Consider the following 23115-nt stretch of genomic DNA (forward strand, 5'->3'; position numbering starts at 1 on the left):
ATGATACACTGGATAATAGAAACTGAGGTAAGTAGACCTCTAGTGTGAGGATGTACATTAATCTGGCTAGGAGTTGGGCTTTATTTGATGATCACTGTAGGGGTAGGTGCCAAAGGCAACAGCTATTGTCCTTGTTTTGTTTCCTCTCTTGCTGTTGAGCTCCCCTAAGTAGTCCTCCTCAGAAAGAGTCCATGTCTTCCAATTCTTTTAGCTATAATTCACTATTACAAGGGACCCTGACTAATGTGGTTGCCAGCTATGTGTGTGGGGGGGTGCATTCTATAATCTTAGTATGAAACCTCAGTCTTTTAGTCTGTGTATCTCTCTGAGCTGTGACCTTCACAGATGTTTTCCCAGTGGTATATCTTTTTTCTCCACCTTCCATAAGACAAGAAGGCTACAGAGCTAGAGAAGGGGGAATGTCTTTTCTGGCTGGGATATGGCTCTGGTAAAGTCTTTTCCCTGGTGTAGTAGGCTTTTGTTACAGAGAACACTCTAGGGGTATTTTCTAGGGATTATTTTTCCCTTTCTCCATGAGAGCAACTTTTTTGGATCTTCACCATAAGAAGCTGATAAGTTTCTGAAATAAGCACAGAAAAGTTTGGAAACCTCTAAAGATTGCAGTCCCCAGGAGTTTTTAGGCCTCAAGCTAGTCTACTCTGAGCCTCCAGTGACTCTTCAGAAGAACCACTCAAGTCTTCCTACCGGTTTACGGCTCTAGCCGTTCTACTTGAAGGAAGTGGATCTCAGCTATGACCCTCTAGACTTATCTATCTCTCTGGTTTTCAGGGTGGGAGTTGGCCTTGAAACTTCAGTTCTTTAATTAGTTCAGGAAAAGTCATTGATTTTCAATTTGTTCAACATTTTCTTACTGTCAGTATGGAAGCGACGACTTCTAAGCTCTCCTATGTTGGGACTAAAACTGGAATTCTTGATTGAATGTTTAAGAGGAAACTTTAAATACTAATTTGACCAACAACTTCTTAACCTATGTTGCATGAGTCACCTAAAAATGTAAGCAAATTTATACAGCATACAAATGTGCACTTTTCATAGAGATCTAAAGGTTTTGTTAGATTCTCAAAGAGTTGGAAGACTTGTAAAAGCTATGAACTACATGATAGAAAATAATTCTTTTCATCTATGTATGTGAAAATACAACTCATTTCCCCAAGCTAAGAGTAACAAGAAAACATAAAACATCACTTTTTGCTTTCATTTGAATATCTTTGGGTAACGAATGTAAATTCCAAATTAAAAGGTAGTACCTGCCATGTATGTTCAGTTTGTGAAAAGTTATCTTGCTTCAATAGTTTATCAAATAATTTTGACAATATAATGTGTAATTTGGCTTTACATAAATTCATCCTAACACCAGACAAAATAACATGTCTTTTTAAGATATGGTAATTGAAGATAAGACTTGTCTAGATACAGGACTAATGCAAGGTTCCGACAAGGAAAGAAGACACTCAGTGATTTTTTTTTTAGCTTTTCTAAAAGACAAAGACTTAGCTTGATCTATTCGTAGAACACAGTAAGCTAACAATTCCAAATCTGATGTTGGAGGTATCTCTCATGTTATATATTATATGAATACTATTAGCAATAAAACAGCAAGATAAAAGATTGCTTTTTAATTTTGTACCACTGTGTAAATCATTGTACTTATTTTCAGGGCTGATTAGATAGCATTGGTGACAGAAGGTGAAAAAGGAGCTTACATGTGAGCATTAAATTAATGTAACTTTTATTAAAAGAACATTATGGTGGCAATATAAATCCCCAACTGTTCTCTGTCATCTCTAGTAGATAAAAAGGAAAAGAAGCCCCACTGTTTACAGGAAGAAGGTCCTGTGGAGAGTCCGTCACTATTTTGCTTTTGCTCAGCATTTTACATTACCATCAGACTTCCTAACAGTGGTCTCTGAAAGATGAAAGTGGACTCTCACTGAGAATTCCACACAAATGGATTAATTCGTGTCGCCATTGTTGGCATGTCGCCATGGATACGGCCATCTGACGCCTCAGTGCAGCTGTGAGTTGATTGACGGTCCATTCACAGTGCAAGGCTTTACAAAATCAGTAACAAGAAAGAATGCTCATTAGTGGACAAAGACCTTACTTACACGTTTGGGTGATACTTCAAAGACTGAATGATACCTCTCAGTAAATCTGACCTCTATATCAATGTCACCAGCGAAAGTTAGAATTATGCCATGAAAGAATATATTCAAAAATGTGGCGTTAATATATTTATTTGATACCTCACTTTGTTTTGCTTTCATTCAAATCTAGCTGAATGAGGATGGAATGGAAACACAAATTAAAAAGTGTCTATGTTATAAATCCTATATTTTTGAAAAAAAAAATCCTGAAGAACAAAAGCCATTTCTCATTATAAACTTACAGACTGGTATATACCTAGATTAATGAAAGGGAATAATTCCGTCCTCTACTATGAAACAGGAGATCTGCCTTCTGCATGCAGAGCACATTGTGAAGCATGATATTGGTATTTGACATGGTCACATGCCCAACTGTACAAAGACAAAACCTTATTTGTCTGTAATTAAAGTTAGGTCATGAGATTCCAATCCTCTTGGTAGTAAAATACCTTACTCATATATTCAAGGTAATTCTATCAACTCGAGTTGATCACTCTGTGGTATCCCCTCTGTCAATTCAGGAAGCTTTCCTCCTCACATCTCTAACTCTTCTCCCTGGGCGTGATCTGGGTTCCAGAGGTAGCTCATCCATGGTCCTGTTATCGAAGGAGAGGAGACTCTCTGGTGCTCTCTGGGCCCTCACTGGCCCCTGCAGACCTGTCCCTCTGGCCTTGAGCACTGACACCTGCCTTGCTGCCTCTTCTGCTGATATTGATGTCCCTGCGTGGCCTCCAGTTGTTAGGTCCATGTTCCAACGTGCTCCTCAGCTTCTATGCCAGCCCTTCAACTGTCTGCTCAGCCACTTCCGTGTACTCATTGGGGTGTTCAGGAATGTTTGCCTGCTTTTCCCATGCTACAGGGAGGTGCCTGAGACCCTCTCAGGCTGCCCTCAGACCTGACTGCAGACATCCCAGCAACTCAGATGCAGAAAAAGAAGCCTCATAGCTAATGGGACACACAGAAACTTTGTCAAACTCCATTGAATCACAACCAGCTCTAACTCTTCACATTAGGTCTCATCAGAGGAGTAAACTACATGTGAAGTTGATAGAGACACTTTGATGTTCTTTAGCTATGAGTCTCCCTTTATTTCTATCAAAGGGCCAGAAATAACAGCTCCTTGAGGACTTTCAGCACTCAAGATTCCTGCTGTTTTCCTTGGAATCAGAATCAAAAGACATCATTTGGCACATAACCCATGTATAACATAACCTAATCCATCAACACGACAGCCTAAATGAAACTGAGATCCTACTGTCCTCTCCATTGCTGAAGATTCAGTAGGATTTACTATTCCATCCTCTCTTTTTCTGTTAAATTGGACAGAAACAGCAAATCAAAATCAACATTTTGGAACAACTTACTCAGGACTATTTCATGTGAGTTAAAATTTTAGCACTGAAATAAATCAGAACACTGATCAACTGTGGAATGTGGGCATATTTGCCCACATTTGTGCAGGTACATTTTAAATTGAAATATTGTTTGTTAAAATAGTCTGATGAATTTATCCTAAAGCAGCGGAATTGGGTGAAAATCATGTGACTCTTATTTGGAAATATGTCATCTGCATAAAATGTGGAGCTATATGAGATATAAAAGATGTACATTTTCTGTCTTTTTTTTTCTATGTCACTATTTATGAATTACCCAAGTTCATTACTCTGTGGTACAGAAAGAGACCAGGGAGAAAAGGGGGGGGCAGCTGGGGACTCTAATCCATGTGATGAGAAGGAAGGGCAATTAATGAGGAAAAAAGAATTCTTAAGACAGAAAAACCTCATAGGGCAAAATAAAGAGGCTAAGGTACATTTCCAAAAGGGAGCAAGTAGTAGGCAGTGTGGGGAAATAGAGAACTTAATTTTTAATTGTCTAGTTTGCGTCTGTTGTAAAGGCTGTTTTCTCTTTTCTTTTAGGCAGCAATGATGGTATCAGATCTATTCCTTTTTTCTATATTTGTGTTTGAAATTCAATGGTAGTTAACTTTGAGATGATACTTTGATCAGGAAGTAATAGAAGAGCCTTTGTGTTCAGTTTTCTGTGGAGCCTCAATCCCAAACCTTTGAAAATGAAAAGTGATCAAAGTGAGGTCATAAGTTCTAGGCCTTAAAAATATTAAATAACACAAAATAGAGGAAAGAATGGACAACCATCTGTTTGGAGGAAAAAATTTCATTTATAAGAATCATTGTTAAAGATGGAGAGGTAATGGACACACAGTTTTTCTTGGGCCTGATTTTTCAAATATGTGCAATTAGGGAACAGGAATGAATGGGGAAATTTCTCTTAAAAGAGAATTAAGCAGTCTTTCATCTCAGTAAACCCACAGTTTGGAAGTCTCTGTGTGTATCCTTTAAAAAGTCTCAGTTCATTTTCCTATATGTGAAACTTCTTGGGTGTCAAAAGGATTTCAAGCAAATGAAAAGTTGAAAACATAAAGCCCTGGGGAGAGAGTTACAAATTAAATATAGAAATACATTGATCTAGATTATTATAAGCATGTGGGTGAACAGCAATTGATTTTACCTCTGGAAATTTCTGATTGTTTTCACCTTTAGTAAAGGAGCATTTTAGTAATTTTAAGTTTTTAAATCTATTTGTCCAGATGAAAGCTAGGAAATTTCTCTTTTCTAAGACCCTGTGTGTCATTTGTCAAAATAAAACATATTGATATCTGGCTGTAATGTCAATATTGACTCCCCAGTGTCGTTAATTTATTAAGAATGAATATGACCATATTATTGGCTGAAATTATAACTTTAGAGATAATTATAGGAAAAATATTAGCATCGGTTGATGGCAACACATTCAGGAGTTAGTCAGCAAAGCCCAAAAATTTGTGTCAATAAGACAACAAAATATAAATTAAGTAATGCAACTTGATAGTGAGCTATATTTATGAAAAGCTTTTAAGTTAAAAATTGAAAATAAAGATTTTAATATGCTTTGCAGATATTGAAGACTTATGGGGAAAGAAGCCCATTTACAACCTCAGAAATAGCAATGTGAAGAAAAGAAAAGTAATTTAGAATGTGTGGTTCTGGCATTAACTGCCACAGCTGGGGGTAGGTATGGGAACTGACAATTTGCCCTGTTAACTCTAACTGCGTCATTAATGTGGCTCGCTTCCTTTCACTTTAAAAAGCTAAGAGCAACCAAACTTCTCAGAAATGCCCAATTTATATTTCAGGGTACAATAATATATACATGATATATTTGAGTGGAAAATTTGACGTTGATTATTTAAATGTAATTATCCATAAATAATTTGAACCCATATCTTAGAGTTTATGTTCTATATATAATTGTATTCTCTGCCCACAGTTTACTCTTAATTAAGTACTTGGCTTTATAACTTTAAATTTCACAGTTTATTTTTTTCTCTACTAGCTCCATTTTACTTCCTGTGGATAACTCTTTTTAAAAAACCAGCAACTATATTTAGTCCAGATGGAGAAACATGAACTAACTTTTCCTGAGTAGTTACTATGTGCCATGCACTCTGCTACATGCTTTGTAAACTTTATCTCATTTAACCTCACAGCACAAATGTCCCTGGGCATTGCTGGTACCATTTTACGAATAAGCCAACTGAGGCACAGAGAGGGTGAGTAATTTGCCCAAAGTCTCAAAGCTAACAGATGGCAGAGCAAAGACGAGAATCTGTTTTGATTATACTTACCCCTTTCAGACAAAATTCTTCAATGTTCTTAGATCCTTGTTGTGTGCTTTCTTTTATTAATATGAGTCTATTACTTTATTGGTAAAGAAGTTTCCATAAATTTGATTTAGGCTAAATTAAATGTGATTGATTTAGGCTAACTTAAATACGAAAGTTGTTTTTTAATCAATTAAGATCAAAGGCAGCAAGGGAGAATTTTTTAAAGAGGTTGTCAAGTATCTGGGAGCTGAAATTTAAAGAAACAATGCTTGAGCAGAGAGAGAACTAAACAACAATGAGGGAAACAACATCTGTCTTGAGATGCCTGATTCTCTAGCTCTCGTCCTCTGTACTACGGAGGGATGGAGTGGAGGATGGTTTCATGATCTTACAGTCACTCTCCTCTTGTTCCAATTCCCTATTCCTGGTGAATTCTGCATCACACTTGCCTCTTGCCTTCCATATTATCTTTCCCGCTGTGTTGACCCAAAGAAGGACTATAATTTTTTCTCTTCACTTCATCAAGTAATATCCAAACCTATTGTATGCGATAGAGTTTAACTGAATATTTGAGAGGATCAGAGAGGGTTAGCAGAGTACAGCTAACATCTTGAAAGTGAGAATCATGGCATCCTCTGCTTCAAATAGTCTAATTTCCAAATTCTTTTTCATTCCTTAATATTCAGCAGAAGTGTGAGTTTTCTATGCTGAAAACCAGCCACGGAGGTCCCTTCTCACCTCCAGAATTCTCAGATCACAAGCTATCTGCTATCTCAACTCACTCTGGTCCAGCTTGATGTTTATAACAACCCTCATAGAGATAACTCTGTGACGGTTTGTCTCAAGACAGATGCAAAAACCATAAATAAAATGTCAGTAGAATGTAGTAAAATATTTTTTAACATAATAACAAGACAGGATAATGTATTCCAGGAATGAAGAGACATTTCAATACAACAATCAAATTTTCTTTAAAAAATCAACAAATTTAAAAACTTCCAGACTGGACTAAAGAGATTAGTGGCCAACAAAAAAATTAAATAGAAATGAATAATTTAATGCTAATTTATATAAAAATTGTTTAAAAGAATAATAAGAAATAGTCCCAAAGAAAGTAGTAACAAGAGACACAAAATACTTAAGTAGAAGTGTGTGGGACTCAAGTAAAGAAAATTAACTTTACAGAGGGACAAAAAAATGCATTAAGTGAATAAAAAGACAGGTCATATTTATATACATGCAAAGATTCAATAGTATGAAGATGTCCACTTCCTGCCCGTGACTCTAGAATTGTAAAGAAGTATCCATCAAACATCAACCTGAGGAGGGGTGTGTGTGTGGGTGGGTGGGTGTATGGTGGTAGTTTGTTTTCTTTTTTATTACAATTAAAGTCCATATGGAAGCTATTACTGAATATGTACTTGTGTGAACGACTATGTAAGATATTAGGAATAAGATAAAAATAGAGAAGACATAGTCCCAACTCGTGCCGTCTTTATTTATAGTGTGAGAGACCAAATGTTAAAAAGTACACAAATAAATAAAATTACGGAATGTGATGCATAATCAGGTGACTATGGTAACAGGTCAGACCTAATCAGAACACCAAGAGCTCTCTGAGAAGTAACCTTTATGTTACAACAAAGAACATCTGGAGACAGACGCCTGCATCTAAAAAGACTGAAAATCTATATACATGATGTTGTGACCAGTGAGAGATATTGGTGATGTTTTCTTCTTTACACGTATTATTTAAACTCTCTATTATAAACATAATTTCTAAGAAAAAAAATACATTAAATTAGTTTTTAAAGTAACTTGAAAATGAAGGACCACAGTTTAAACAATTGTGAGTTCTTCTAGAGTATCCTTTATGCAAGCCATTGGCTTAAACATCAATGTATTCCTCCAGTGTCTTTCATATTAATAAAATTTATTTAATCAGTGAATGAACATAGATACAGACGAATGAAAGACATTTTCTCATAGTCTATGTTCACAAACACAGAGTACTGAAATCTATACAAACCTTATTCCAGCAATTTCTATCATATTATATTTACATACAAATTTGATGACAAATACAGAACATAGCTACTTACCTGATTTTTGAAAAATACTGTATAGGATTTCATGCTGTCATTTTTAAAAATCCCTGGTTCAGTTAGGCACTAGATGAAATTAGATTGATCTCTTTAATTATTCAATTTTGTTTCTATTGGTATTTTTAATTTTTTACAAATATTTTGAATTTCTTTGAAATTTCAGGAAGACATGGCCGGTGGAACAAACACTTCACAAATTAGAATAGATTTAAAATTAGTATTTATTTCCAACATCTTTGTCCAATGTAACCCATTTATCTCTTTTTGTTCCTTTCCAAATATGGAGAATTGAAAATATTACCATATGAGAAATAAAGATAATTTTCAATAAGGGTTTTGATACCTACATAAACTACTTTAAAGCTTTTCACCAAATAATCTTAAAATCAATATAACTATCAACAGATATTTTTTATAATTCACTTAAGATATTTAATCATTCTAAATCTGAAAAATGCGCCTTTTGTAAATATTGCATTCTAATGCCTTTCAAATGGTGTAGTTAAATGATTATTTTTGAAGATGGTGAATTGTTCAGATTTCCACGTTATACTCTTACCTCTTCAAATATAATCTCCCATTAAACAGCCCATGAGGCTTCAAAATAAATTCAATGGGTAAAATGCTAGACACGATACAGTTCAAATAAATTTCAGCCTTAGAAACGCATGAACTCTTCTAAGTTCTCCTTCAAGGGACTGTTCTTTAGAGCAATAATTGGCAACTGGTATGAAACAACCAATTACAAGTTTCCATGAGCAACGAGGGGCCAAAGCATTGTTGTCTTGGCTCAAGGATACCCCAGTGGAATGTCCATTCTAATCTATCATGAGCACAGTCCACTTTGTTTTACATGACACTTGTATACTTCATCCGGGGAAGTGCTAATCAACATGCAATAGCTTTTATTTCAACCTTTAACGCTTATAAACGATAAGTCACTGGTAGCTCTTCCAAATGGTCTCTAGGACAGGAAAGAGAGGCCAAAATAAGCAATGAAAGCCTGTTGCCCCACCAGTGACCTTTATCTTGAGCTAGAGTTACTTCCTGATGTAGATGTTGGAGACGGTTCATTTTGTATGTGACTTCCATCCAAACCAGCTCCCTAAAATGAGGTAAAAATGAAACTTTAGATCCCCCAAACCAAAGGGGGGGTAAGATACGATGTGTGCTACTACTAAACGCTGTTCACTAGTACTGTTGGCAGGATTTTAGTTTTCTCCTCTTGTGTACATGTGGGCTCACCTTCTGAGAGTAAAGCAGAAGAGAAGATTATGGGGCATTTATGCCAAAATTCAAATATCTCCCGTTCACATTTGCAGTTAAAAAGCTGAACAAGGATCATCTATTTTGAGAGACAAGAGAGTTCTATAATGAGAGACCGACTGCCAGCAATTATCCTTTAAGGTGTGGAACAAAATACGTCATTAAAGATCCTCGTGCCAAAAAGGATAGGGGAAAACAGCTGGCAAAATGAGGTAATGAGCATAGTAGAACTTGCTTGGGATATGTTGTTACACTTACTAATATTTTAGTTTGAGGCTATGTTATACAAGCCAGCTAGGTTGTCTTTGCCGGTTTCCAAGTCAACAGATCCTTGAATGGTCCTGACTAATACCTTGTATCTCATCTGCCACAAGCTTTCCAGAAAAGCAGGAAATTCAACACCAAGCCCTCAACCACAAAGCTTTATACAGGGTGTGAACATGACAATCACTCCATAGGTATGTGTTCAGTAAACTTGGGCCCAAGGTGACCTCATTTACTTTTTATTTCCTCAAAGAGTTGATGGACAAAAAGAATAGGAAAAATATCTCTAGAGGTATTATTCGTTTTAATCATCAAAAATAGTTAGCTAATGGAGAAAAAAAGAAAAATTATATATATATCTCAATCTCATTTTTCAGAAAAGGAAAGGCTTATCAGAGTTGATTTATGAAGTGTCAGATTTAAAGAAGCTATATATTGCAAGAAGTCACAATTTCTCTTCCCATCATACATCATAGAAAATTACCTATGAAAGGCAATGAAGGAAGAAAATGGCTTTAAAAATATGGTGAATAGGATTTTGTAACCCTGAAAGAAGGTTTACATAGAGGAGCTAAGTGCTTTCAAAAAAGGAGTCAAGGTGCAGATTCTGATTGAGCAAGGGATACACAAGATGTGCACAAGAGTGGTATAAGGGCACAGAGAGCTTAAGGGAAATATAGAAAGAGTGTAAGTAATACATTAGGAAGCAATACAATAGGAAGTAATTGTAATACCTTAGTAAGTAATACAATAGGAAGCAATGTTAGTATTTTGAGGAATTTGAGCAACCAATACGTTCTCTCAAAAACAACTGAGGAAGGGAACTAGACTAAGGTTTGTTGATCACTTTTTATATGCCAGTTGCTTTGCCAGCCATATCCATCCCCATGACCCATGGATTAATTATAAATCCACCCCATGACGTGTGGATTTAATTCTCATAATCTCACCATGACATATGAATTTTTTTTTTTAAAGTTTGGCACCTGAGCTAACGTCATTGCCAATCTTCTCGGTTTATTCCTCCTCCTCCTCCTCCTCCTCCTCCTTTCCCCACAAACTCCGCCAGTACATAGTTGGATATTCTAGTTGTAAGTCCTTCTGGTTGTGCTGTGTGGGATGCTGCCTCAGCATGGCTTGATGAGTGGTACTAGGTCTGTGGCTGGGTTCCGAACGAGTGAAACCTTGCGCTACCAAAGCAGAGTGCGTGAACTTAACCACTCCACCAGGGGCTGGCCCTTGACATATAAATTTGTACCCCCACTTTAAATGTGGGGAGAGTAATATGCAGAGTCAATATCTTGCCAAAAGCCACCTAGCTATTAAAGAGTAGGTTGACAATAATGGCAGTAGTGGCCAATGATAGAAGCATGGATCCTGGAGAAAGAAAGATCAAGAGAAGTTTGAAGCAGTAGAAGTGACAGAAGAATTTGAGCTAAATTAAGGAGGTTGGTCCCATCTCAAGTCACACTGAACTACTTTCTTTCTCAGGAAAACATTGTGTTCCCTGGCCTCTGGATTCTTTCTCAAGATTGTTCACTCTGCTGGAAAAACTCCTCTGCCTTCCCACTTTCTCACATGCATTCTCTTTGCTTGATAACTCTCACCCATCCCTTCCTTTGGAAAGCCCCAAAGAGTGTGCCCGGGGAATGTGGTCCTCCCACAAGCTCCCCAGCACTCTCTGCACTTATCCCAATCACTACACTCACCACTCTATCTCTTGAGGCCTCTTTACCCATCTTGGCCATGAGCTTCTTAGGAGTGAGAATTGTCTTTTTCACTCTTGAACCATGGAGCCTCATTCAGTGCCTGAGACCAGGATGAGTTTTACCCATCTTGTTGTTGGAAAAGGCTGTGGTATTAGAGATAAGTGGGAGGAAGCATACTCAAATGATTTGATCAAAGTAAAATGGCAGACTAGGTTTAGAAGGAAGAATAAAGATACATTCCTCCAAGGTTTCTAGATAACAGGATGGCTTTACCTTTTGAAGGGGAATGGAAGCGCATGAAGGACCCATGGACACTTCAGGTGAGTCACTTTTAGCAGAGTGCTTGTTGGCAGAGGGAGGTGGAGGAGGAGTTTTTGAAAGACTGGCTGATTGCGCCTTATTCTGAAGAGACTTTCCATTACACTTGGAACAAAATTCGAGTTTCTGACCATCCCTCGCTCGTTGTACATGATCTGGCCTCTGCCTGTTTCTCTAGCCTCAGCTCCTGTTTCTCATCCTGCCGTTCCCTCTATTCTGAATCCAATGGTCTTTGGCTATTTCTAGAACATGCCAAGCTTATTCCTACCTCGGGTCTTTACAAGATGGGCTTCATTTTGACATTCAAGCTGTCACTTCTTCCAGGAAGGCCTCAACGATGACAGTATGTGAAAGTCCTCTCCGTTCTCAAGCATTGCCATGCTCATCCAGGGCTGATTGATCACTGAATTTATATTGTTTGTTTGATGATTTATTTGAATTTTAAGTTCCATGAGAGCAGATACTTGATCTTTTCACTTTTGAATGCCCAATGCCTGGCACATGGTAAGTGCTTAATAAATATTTGGAATAATGAATGAATTGATCGACCACCCTGCCTTTTGTTATGTGGCATTATCCGTGAGAATGGACAAACATGAAAATAATAGCTAATAATAGTTAACATATATTAGATTGCTATATTCTGGGCACTGTTCTAAGTGCTTTATGTGTATTAACGAACTCAGTCTTTAAAAAATCCTATCACAGGGGCGGCCTGGTGGCGCAGTGGGTAAGTGCGCACATTCCACTTCGGTGGCTCAGGGTTCTCAGGTTCGGATCCCAGGTGTGGACATGGCATCGCTTGGCAAAAGCCATGCTGTGGTAGGCATCCCACGTATAAAGTGCAGGAGGATGGGCATGGATGTTAGCTCAGGGCTGGTCTTCCTCAGCAAAAAGAGGAGGATTGGCAGTAGTTAGCTCAGGGCTAATCTTCCTCAAAACAAAAAAAACCTATCACTTTCCCAATCTTGCTCATGAAAAACTCAGGTCCTAAGAGTGTATATAACATACAGTATAACGTAAGTACAAGATAATGTTAAGATATACAAAATGACAGCATCTGGTTTTCTAACATCATCTGGCAGAAGATATAGTTCCTAAAATTCATTGTCTCCACATTTTGACCCTCCCACTATGGAGAAAGTTCATACTTCACCTTCAGGATCTAGTGCACATCTTGCAAGCACTGTGTAGTTTAAGTGAAGGTGTCACCTGCCCCTTAGATGTGCCCATCTCTGTGTTCCCACAAAGCCTTCTCCACAACTGTGTTAAAGCTCACAGGACATTTTCATTGAAATGTGTGTTCATTTGACTGTCTCTCAGATTAGACAGAATTCTTTGTGGCAGCAATATTGTCTTTTTGGCCTATTATCCTCAATGCCAGTTGTAACACCCAAAATGGAGTGGATTCTCAGAAAGTGTTTATTGAATTCATTGCTACCATTGTTCATAAACTAAGAAATTTTAAAAGTTGCTTGTTCCTCCAAACTTAAGAATCCAAGTTTTCACTAGGTAAGTTTTTTTAATAATTAATATCAAAATGACTAGAGTTTGATAAAAATAACAATTTTTTGTTATTATGGAATAATCAGGTTAATTCAGTCATATATTTCACATTTTAATTGTGTAAGAGACAGGGATCTTGCTAAATGTGTATTGGCCCTAGAAATGTACATGAACATGACTTTTGCTTAGCCATGTTATTAAAAGCGTAACCAGGGGCATTTAGGTTTCCTTCATATATAAATAGTAGCTCATTGGCCGCTCTTTCAAGTCAGTCTCGTAATATACAGCGAGTTCATTCTAGATAAGAAAACCTCTAGAAGTTCAGGGTTGGGATTTGGTTAAGCAGATAGTCTAAAACAGTGGATGTTTTTCTAAGGTTTATCTGAATAATCCAAACCTCTGGAGTCTACTATGATGGGCTAGAAATCTTAGAAGGAGAGGAGTTCTCATAATATTTTTCAACACAATTTGTTTCTGGTTTTAGCCAAAAATAATGTAAAAGAGATCTCTCGACACATTATGGTCCAAACTTAGATTAAAAAAAAAAAAAAGACTTAGAAGAAAAAAATAATAAAAATCTTTGAAATTAAAAAAGTTCCATTCTGGCTTGCAGTTCAAACAACAATAAAACCACAACACAGTGGTAAGCGCGTTGGATAGTCATCTTCTATTTTAATAGACTATGGTGTGGTCCCCTTTCAGATATGAACAGTCCATTCAGCCTTTCCCTGCCTCTGGCAAATTCATCTCAACTAAAAGGACTAGGAGATGATGGAAAGATAAGAGTTCCACGGAGGGCAGCCTATAATAAGAAACACAATAACAGGAAATAGGTGGTGGTCACACAAGCACTAAAATGTGTCTCAAGTGTGAACCTGGGGGAAAAAAAGTGAAAACAAAGCAATGGCTGAGGCCAAGAAGCAGAGCAATTCTCTTGCCCTACGAAGGAAAGCTTCGCCTGCATATTTGGAATATGTTGATTTTTCACCATCAGGCAGCTTTAATTGAACCCGTGTTCTAGGAACCACCGAAGAAATGGAAGAGACCATCTAGAATTGAACTTAAAATCTAGTTTGCACACTCACAGGTAATTTAACATTTCCAAAATCATTTCAAATGTTTTTATTAATATAGAAGCTATTTCGTTTTTAGTATTCTGCAAAGCAAAAGCACAATTTAGTTATCTTAATTTGATGAATTAAATGCTTGATTGAAGTGAGCTGGAATTCCAGGAAGTTTATGAGACCCAGCTCCAGCTGCGTTATGTAGGTACATAATTCCATGCAAACAAGCATAAAGAAGACCACAACACATAGAACCTGTATGAGAAGAGAAAAAAACATATCAATCTAGAGTCACCCTCTTAAAGAAGGTATTTTGTAAAGTTACAGTATTAGCCTACAGATGATATAGTGTAAAAAAGCACATGGAGAAAATGTTTTCCATTTTCCTTTATTGGGTAACCTGAATTGGTATCACCTGCCGTGATCACCCACCTCATTCATTGGGCTAGTTCTGTCTTTTGGGCAGTTCCCTAAGTTAAAGTCTATCCTCCAAGAACAAATTTCTATTACCACAGGAAATATTCAAAAGACTCTAAAAGTGATTTTAAAAATGGAGTTCATAATCACCTCAGTGAAGCAAAATGCATACTCTTTTGAGGCAGGGAGAGAGTGTGAAATAACTCTAGAACGTTACTTTCTGTAACTCTAGTACTGGTGTTACTTTAACTTTTCTTAATCCCCCCCATTGACATCGCAATTGTAGGGTTGTGTTTACTCCCTGATTTCTAAATAAGCCATTCCTTTTCTATGGTTCTTAAAAATATTTCAAATGAAACCAAATACAGTTAGGCAATGAGCATCTGCGTGACCAACTGACCCCTTTGTGAAATGAGGTGCTCATTATTGATAGTGGAATAGGGGAATTTGAAACTCATTTAGAAACGTTAGGAATTATCTCAGGAGGAGTCAGAACCTGATTTGGACTGAAGCTGTCTGAAAAAATATGAAAAGAAAGACTCAAAGCCTAGGCGCTATATGTGCATCTGAATGTACTCCAGTCCCAGCACAGTGGGTAGAGATGGCTCATTCTCTTCTCACTGAGGGGAACAAGGGAAAGTTAATAGAGAACAGTGCGGTAATGTTCTACCAGCTGCCTGCCTTTCTTTACCAGGAGCAGCAGAGAAAGTTAAAAACCCTATTTATGGTTGAAAGATTTCTTCCTATTCATACTATTTGCACATATAGGTTATGAATCTCATAGATGGGTGGGATGCAGTCTTCATCTTTACATTCTTTTGAATCCTAGGAGAGTTGAAAATAAGAATGAAAGACAGAGAACTGTTACGTTGGAGACAGTACAGCATTTCAGAGGGATTGTGGTGACTGGAGCTCCTTTCCAAACGTAAACAGCAAGAACCACCAGGGTTTGGGGGCTGCCTGGGAGTCCGGGCTGCCATCATGCAAACCAGGGGAAACTGGATGTGTTTCTGAGGGGAACTTAATCTGGGCCACACAGTGGAACAGGCCAAACCAGGTTATATTGGCATTTTGTCCAAGCCACACCAGGATGTGAGGCATCTTCTACTTCCTGATTCTAACTACAGTTTGGGGATTCCCAGATAAAGAAATACGTCATGACAATCTTGTGGTGTAGACAGAGGTTTGAGATGCTGTGACTAATCCATGGCAGTCTTTGGACTTTCCCTCCACTGGATGCGAGGCACCTCTGTGAAGCCTTCCCTGATGGCCGTGGCTGGTAAGCAGCACATGTGACAGCAACTGCTCCATTCTCTGACTTTCTGGATTCACGGCGCTCCCCTGGGCATACACTGGTCAACAAATCAAGTAAGGACTCTGCACCAAGAGGATGCAAAAGGGAAAAGGAAATAAAATAAGGTGAAGACAGGATGTTAAACAAGTAATATCCAGATAACTACTTTCCTGACAATTGCGATAAAGGCTATGAGGTACAGGATCCTGAGAAAGCACAGCTCGTATATTCTCTAGCACTAATTCTTCACTTAGCACTTCAACACTTCATTGCTTTCTATGAGTCATATTGTTCCCTGCTTCTGAGAAGTCTCCTACTCTTTCTGGGCAGTCTGTAAGCTCATGATAGGCAGGGACGTCAGCTGAGAGAACACTTATCTAGCAGAGATCCTTGTCTGAGCCATTCAAAAACACATGGTGGTTTAATTTTGATGGACTGAATCAGGTTAAAGAGCCCACTTCTGTATCAAAGAGGAGGGGGAGATTATTTAGAGCCAAGCTCACTGTAGCTGCGGCCTGCGTTGGGTGGGGTTGTAGAAGAAGGGAAATGCCTTTAGAGGTATTAGTCTCTATACCCCTCTCAGCTACCACCTGAAATGTATGCGAAAGGAAAATAGAAAGAATGAACTTTCAAATCCTCCAAGTTCTATACCTCTAAAGGAGGTGACCCATAGTTAATAGCCTGCTGGCAGCAGAGGTCATTCATGAGCCTTCAGACACGCAAATGTAGCTGTGGAATCAAGTAGGGGGTGGAAAGTTAAATTTTTCTGCAAAATAAAGTGGGAAGAATGAAGTTGGGGTGAAGGAATGTGGTGGATGTAGACAAAGGAGTCTTAGCATCCTCAACTCTTTGTGCTAAACATCGGATGTAAGCGATGCTTTGAAGGAGACAAGGAAAACAGGATGTGCTCAACATCCAGAGAGTTTTCGTAAGACAGAAACACCCAGATGGCAAGATGACTTTACACACTCGTGACTTCCATGGAAGCAGGAACTGAATCAGAGCTGAATCCATCCTAAAGTGCTCCGCCCAGCCCTGTCCGGGGCCCCCATCGCTAGTTCTACTGAATTGTCCCACCTTAGTCTGCATCCTGGACCCATCCTGTTCTCTCAACCCAGACTGACCTCTGTGAGTACCACCTATTCAGGATCCTGCTTTCTGCTTGTTTAGCTGATGAAGTGATTACTGCTAAGGTAGCAGTGACTAACATGCCTCCTGGAGAACCTATTTCCATTTTAACAAGAGCCTGAGAAATCTTACCTCAGAGGAATGCTCTAAGGTGACAGACAATGGAAGTGAGGGATTTGACTCTGAAGATCTCCTCACACTTCTCACATCATATCACACAGGCCTGCACCTGCTTCAGCTGTAAAGCTTGAGCGCTGCCTACCTCATCCACCAAAACTCTGTACTGACTTTCCCAGGTTCACGGCAAGCATCTTGGCAAAGCCCCAAATAGCACCTTAAATCCCTGAGCCACCTTCCAGCTGCTGGAAATAATGTTTCTCTTCTCCTACAGCATAAAGCAGAGTCCATTCAGGAATCACTGTCAGTGTATAGTCAACCTTCCTGCAAATCAGCCAAATTTAGTCTGCCCTTTGCTCCTTCATCAAAAAACATGACAGCAACCACAAGAATTTTCCATAATTCAGGCTACCAACCTCTCTAGAAATAGAATATCTATTAAGTTGGCTTTCAGAATGTAATATTAGAAAGATCAAATCTCTTTAAAGCCACAAAGAGAATAAAGTTGCAAAGTTTGGCATCGTCAGGGCAGAACTCCAGGCTCCCCACCAGGTTCAGCCTTGTAGTAAAGCGCTGTTCTCCTTTCCAACTTGGCTCCTATCTGCTGAGACCTCTGCAGCACACATGATGTTTATTGTTTTTCTCCCCCACTGTTACTCATGATCAAAACGGCTCTCGAAGGCAGGTGTGGGAAATGAAATATTATTGAAATACAAGGTGATGATAACCATTAGATTTCAAGCTCAATTTTCTAACCAGTACTTAAATCATTTAAACTTCAGATAATTTCAGAGACTGTCTTTTTTTCTTAAGAGAAAAAGAAAAATACCTGGTACATTATTTGGTAGATTCAAATAGAAGGAGCCAGAGGAAATTGTCTTTGACTGGCAGCAAGGATAAGTGGTTATATATTTTAACTGTCAAATGTAGCTATTCCTTATAAATCCTGAATGGCAACTGTTCTTTCCTTCCCCTTCTCTTCTGGTATTTTCTTTTTTTTTTTATGTCCAGATGTTACATCAGAATATATTTCAGTTCTAGCTTAAGTTGCTCAGACATCAAATAGAAGGTGCAATGTCTCCTTGACATAACACCATGACTTATAAAACAAAATTTAAAAAACGGGTAACAGTACCTTTAAAGGTGGATCTTGGACCATCAATGTTCTCTTTAGTGAGATAAAAATGACCCTCAACATTGGGAAAAATATTGAGACCAAGAAAAGCAAAGCTCTCATTATAGTAAAATTATGATTCCTTTGCCTATTTCTTCCTTTTTTTTTTTTTTTTGAGGAAGATTAGTCCTGAGCTAACATCTGCTGCCAATCCTCCTCTTTTTGCTGAGGAAGACTGGCCCTGAGCTAACATCCATGCTCATCTTCCTCTACTGTATACGTGGGATGCCTGCCACAGCATGTTTTGCCAAGCAGTGTGTAGGTCCACACCCAGGATCCGAACAAGTGAACCCCGGGCCACTGAAGTGGAACGTGCAAACTTAACTGCTGCACCACTGGGCCAGCCTCTGCCTATTTCTTCTTAGAGTGGGGTACCATCTAGAAAGTAAATAAATGCCAGTTGTAATAGGATGGTCTTGTGCGCCAAGAACCTGACTGTGACAATCCTGGGTACCTTTCCAATGGCAACTACCGTGGTTAATTAATGTGTACCCTCTGTTTTGGAACCATAGGTTTTTGGAAAGATAAGGGAGATCTCTGTGGTTTTCAAACTGTGCTCTAGTAACACTAGGATTCAGAGGAGAATGTTCTGGGCCCCTGCCAGGCTCAGGGGATAGTCCAAGAAGACAGGGCCCCGCTTCTCAGTTCCTCCTCCACCACATCATCTCTACTTTGATTTATATTTTGTGTCATGCACCAGCCCCTTCAAGAGTGCCCAGCACATAGTTGGTACTCAATAAACCCATTTGTTGAATGACAGAATAAATGAATATTCATTGAAATCGAGATTCTGCTTAAGATTGCACACTTAAAGGACTGCCGCTTAAAAGAAGAAAGGAAGAAAGAAGAAAAGAGGAGAAGGAGGAAAAGTTTGAAACATCCTGATCACATCCAACACCCCGAGGGGCGAAATATCCTGCCTAAGGTGTACGAAATTTACTGTCTGGATCCAGTCCCAACCTCCTCATCTTCTTTATCGCACACTCGGCTGGCCTTCATTTTCTCTTCACAGGTTTACAGCTCACGTAATTATGATGCTAGGTCACCTTTGTTCTGCTGAAGAAGCTCCAAGTCTGCCTCTGTGTAAATCTTCCAAACCTTGACTCAAGCCCTTTGTAATGGAATTGCGCTCAGTGATGCATTAAGTTAGGAGGGAATTGGTATGGAAATACAGGTTTATATATAATGGCTGGTTGAGGACCATAATCCATAAATGTCACCGCTTAAATGAAACAAGAGGTTCTGAAAAACCAAAATCATGGTTTGGCTGCCTTCCTCTTGTTTTGCTTCTTTTATCTCTTGGTTCTCTTAGTTATGGAAGCAGAGGGCTAAGGCCCCTAAAACATTGCCCGTTAGGAGTATTTCCACCCTGGCTCAAACAGGAAATGCCGGAAAGATCATGAGGGAGCTGGTTCCTGAGAGACTTCTAGCCCAGGTTACATAACCCAGAGATGGAAATGGGTCAGATAATGTTCAGAAAAATAGTAATATTAAATTATGAGGGTTTACCCAAATAAATCGCGTTCGAAATAGCCTGTTTCTAATATTCAGATTTCAGTTAAAAATCATTTGCTATAAATCCTGTATCTTTCATCCTTTTGTACCATTTTTTAAAAATATATCCTTGTCTTGATTAGGAATTCTTATCGAATTATCTCAAAGTGATTACTGTTACACTTATATAATATTAGTCATTAATTTGCCTAAGTTGCTAACAGGGTAATTAGTGATCCATATTAAACATAATTTTCCTTGGTTACACCTCAAGTTATCACAACGCCAATGCAATTATAGCAAACGATTGATTTGAATGGCTCTGGGAGAATCTGTAAGTATGAAAATGGAAGAGTTGTCATTACTTTCTTAAAACTTGAAATTAAGGTTGTTTTCTGGATGCTAGAAGCTTTAAATGCATTCATATTTCCTCACAATCAAATATAATTTTTAAAAAAGTTTATTCGTACAAGAAATACTCGTTTTAAATAGCACTTCCCAGATTTCTAAATATTCTAAGCAAAATAAATCAGCCTAGTCTGCAGTCTAAATTCCATGAAAATAATATGAAATAAAAATAATAGTAAACATAAATGGGAACCTAAAGGAAATAAGCTTTTGGTATTTTAGAACATGGGAAAACAAGCTACTCTCCAGCTATAAGCTTCACTAGTATCCTCAGGACATTACTCTTGCTCATGAATTGTGTATCTTGGCTATACAACTTTTGAGAAAAGGAAACTCCGCTTTACCTCTGGATCCAATTTTCCAGTATAATGCGTTAGTACAAAGTACATCAGTGTTGACCTCACCCAGTGCCAAAATGTTAAAATTATGCTATTAAGGTTACAGCAGAAACGTTTGAAATTGCTTAGCGGGGGATTCACTTGTTTCCCTTTTTTTTTTCTCAGCAGGAATGAGTACTGCCTTTTGCAAGCTGTTCTCTGCATTTTTATTAAATATCAACGAAAGTGCAACAATATGAGACAGAACTTCAAACACAATCACTGCTGTTAGCTGGAGTAACAAGCGCAACCCAGGAGCTGGACAATGGTTCCTGTACCAGGTCCTCAAGTAACCTCGATGCGGAGCAGAGGCATGAAAATCAGGACTCTTATCTCATTGAAAATTAATATACTTTCCCTCTCCACCCCCACCCCCCAACAAACACACACACTTTGCTTGGTTTTCACAGGATTATGTGCGTTGAAGGAATTCTGAATCCCTCTGCAATGAGAAGTTTCTAATATTGATGAATTAAGTGTTCATTAAACAGAGCCCCTGCTAAGTGTTGTGGGTATAATAATGAACGAGGTAGAGTCAACCCTCAGCCAACCTTACTGTGTGTGGATGAGGTGAGCCTCAGAGAAGAGGGATATAAGCTTAGGACTAAATGGGTAATACCAATAAAGGAAACAAGTTATCCAGGTCGGGTTCTAAGAAAAGAGGTGGGTAAATGGAAACAGGGAGTGGAGCATTCCCAAGAAAAGTAACAGGATAACAGAAGGCCTAAGGGTAAGAGAGAGCATAGAGTAGAAAGTAGTTTGATATGGCTCTGGGTAGAAGAGTGAGTGTGTGTGTGTTGGGAGTGGGAGGGAGAACAGGAGGAAGTTGGTGGAGGTACTGGAGTGGAAACGAAGGAGCCACACCACTGAGAGCCCCAGTGTGATGTAGGGAGAGTCTGAACTTTGTTTTCAGGATGATGAGGTCATTGAAAGAATTTAAGTAGAAAAGACGGATAGCCACATCTGTGGTTAGAAAGACAATTCTAAAGGCAGTATACGGAATGATCTGTCTTGACTCAGAGCCCTGTTGGAGAACAGCTGGGAGAGAGAGAGTAGTTCAACTAAAGAAAGGTAGCGCTGGAGGGACATCTGAGGAATGGGAAGATTTAAGATAGACTTAAGAGGCATGTAACTGGCAGGATTTCAGATTAGCTGGACAGTGGGGTAACAGAGAAGGAACATTCAAGGATAATGCTTTATAGTATCCCCTGGGCTACCATGCAGACAGTGATACCATTCAGTAAGATAGTGAATGTGGGAGGAAGAGCAAATTTCTAGGGCAGGAAGTTGACCACATGATCAAAAAGGTAGTAGGAAATGAGACTTATTAGAAGAGCAACTGACACCTTTAGAAAATATGGATAGGATTTAGAGAAATTGCCAGGTCTTTATTATTGTTAGAGAAGAACATATGAATAGTTAATTATTATCGTAATTATAGCCGATTTCATAAGAACAATGTTTTTTTCATAATAAATATTATTTTCCTCATCCTCACTTTTGCGTATTTCTAGTAGTCTCAAAACTAATCACTGGTCATAGTGATCTTCTCATCATTCAAAGAGATGGCAGCAGGGAGCAAGGTAAGGAAGAGAAGAGACATAACTCCCATACCCGTTAAAAATTCAGTTCAGCTGATAAAACAAATACCCAAGCACAGTTTGTGATCTCACGTAAAAGTAGCAAACCCCAGCTAAAATTTCAGATCCTCGGTCACGCTTTCCTACTCTTATTCCAATTTCATGGCCCCTTGTTGATGGTGTTACATCCTTACTGCTAATTGTAATTATTGTGTTTATTTTTCTAGTTTCTTGATTTAATCTGATTCCATTCCTAGAGTATAAGATCCATAGAACAAGAACCGAGTCTATCTTGTTCCCTCTATATCTTGAAACCCAGCACAGAGTGTAGCACTGAGTAACAAATGTATTGGTTGAAAAAAATTAATCTCAATGGATTTTGATGTTAAAATAAAGATTTGGCATTCTTTCACACCGAATCCTGATTATTCCATATGAATCACTATGCTTTCAATTTCTTACAAATTAATTTGATATTCTTACTAATAAGGCAGTTTCATCTTCAACAAAATGAGAAATTTATAATCCCTAAGCTTTTTTCCTTCAATCTTTTGAACTCTAAGATCTTCGATGGCGTGAACTATGTTTTATTTGTCTATCTTTTCAAAGCTTAGCATAGCATCTGACACATAATAGGTATGAAATAAATTTTTGTTAAAAAGAAGAAAAAGGAAAGATAGCTAGGAAGGATTTTATTCATACTTTAAAAGAGGCATATTATTAGAAAAAAAGTATTTTTTTTAGTGGTTTGCTGATTATTAAAAAGTTAATCATTAAAATAACATTTAATAATGTCCAACTAAGCTTTTGCTTGTGGTGGATTTTTTAACCACCAACATGTATTTGGAGGGGAAAGAATGTGTATGCTCGGGGATTATGGGAAAGAAAACACTGACGTGTCTCACAATGGAATAAAAGGGTACAGCATGGAAAATACTGCTCTGCTTTCTCTTATTCTATTCTGAAAGAAGTGACACTTCTTAGGATCTAAATGCCTTTCACATTATTTCCAGGACCATTTTTAACTGTTTTACAATGTTTATCCTCAATCCTTTATCACCTTTT

The 23115-nt window shown here is 38.2% G+C and overlaps 1 long non-coding RNA gene across 1 annotated transcript in view; it reads left to right on the forward strand.

Annotated features, from left to right (window-relative positions):
- Window positions 1-22463, forward strand: part of LOC139042293 (uncharacterized) — a 28969-nt gene extending 6506 nt beyond the window's left edge. Inside the window, exons 2-3 of the long non-coding RNA XR_011498849.1 lie at window positions 9257-9412; window positions 20597-22463. This is a non-coding gene — a long non-coding RNA (uncharacterized lncRNA). The remainder of the gene's footprint in view (window positions 1-9256; window positions 9413-20596) is intronic.
- Window positions 22464-23115: the final 652 nt, after the last annotated feature.

Source organism: Equus asinus, chromosome 27 (assembly GCF_041296235.1).
Source record: "Equus asinus isolate D_3611 breed Donkey chromosome 27, EquAss-T2T_v2, whole genome shotgun sequence".
NCBI classification, from domain to species: domain Eukaryota; kingdom Metazoa; phylum Chordata; class Mammalia; order Perissodactyla; family Equidae; genus Equus; species Equus asinus.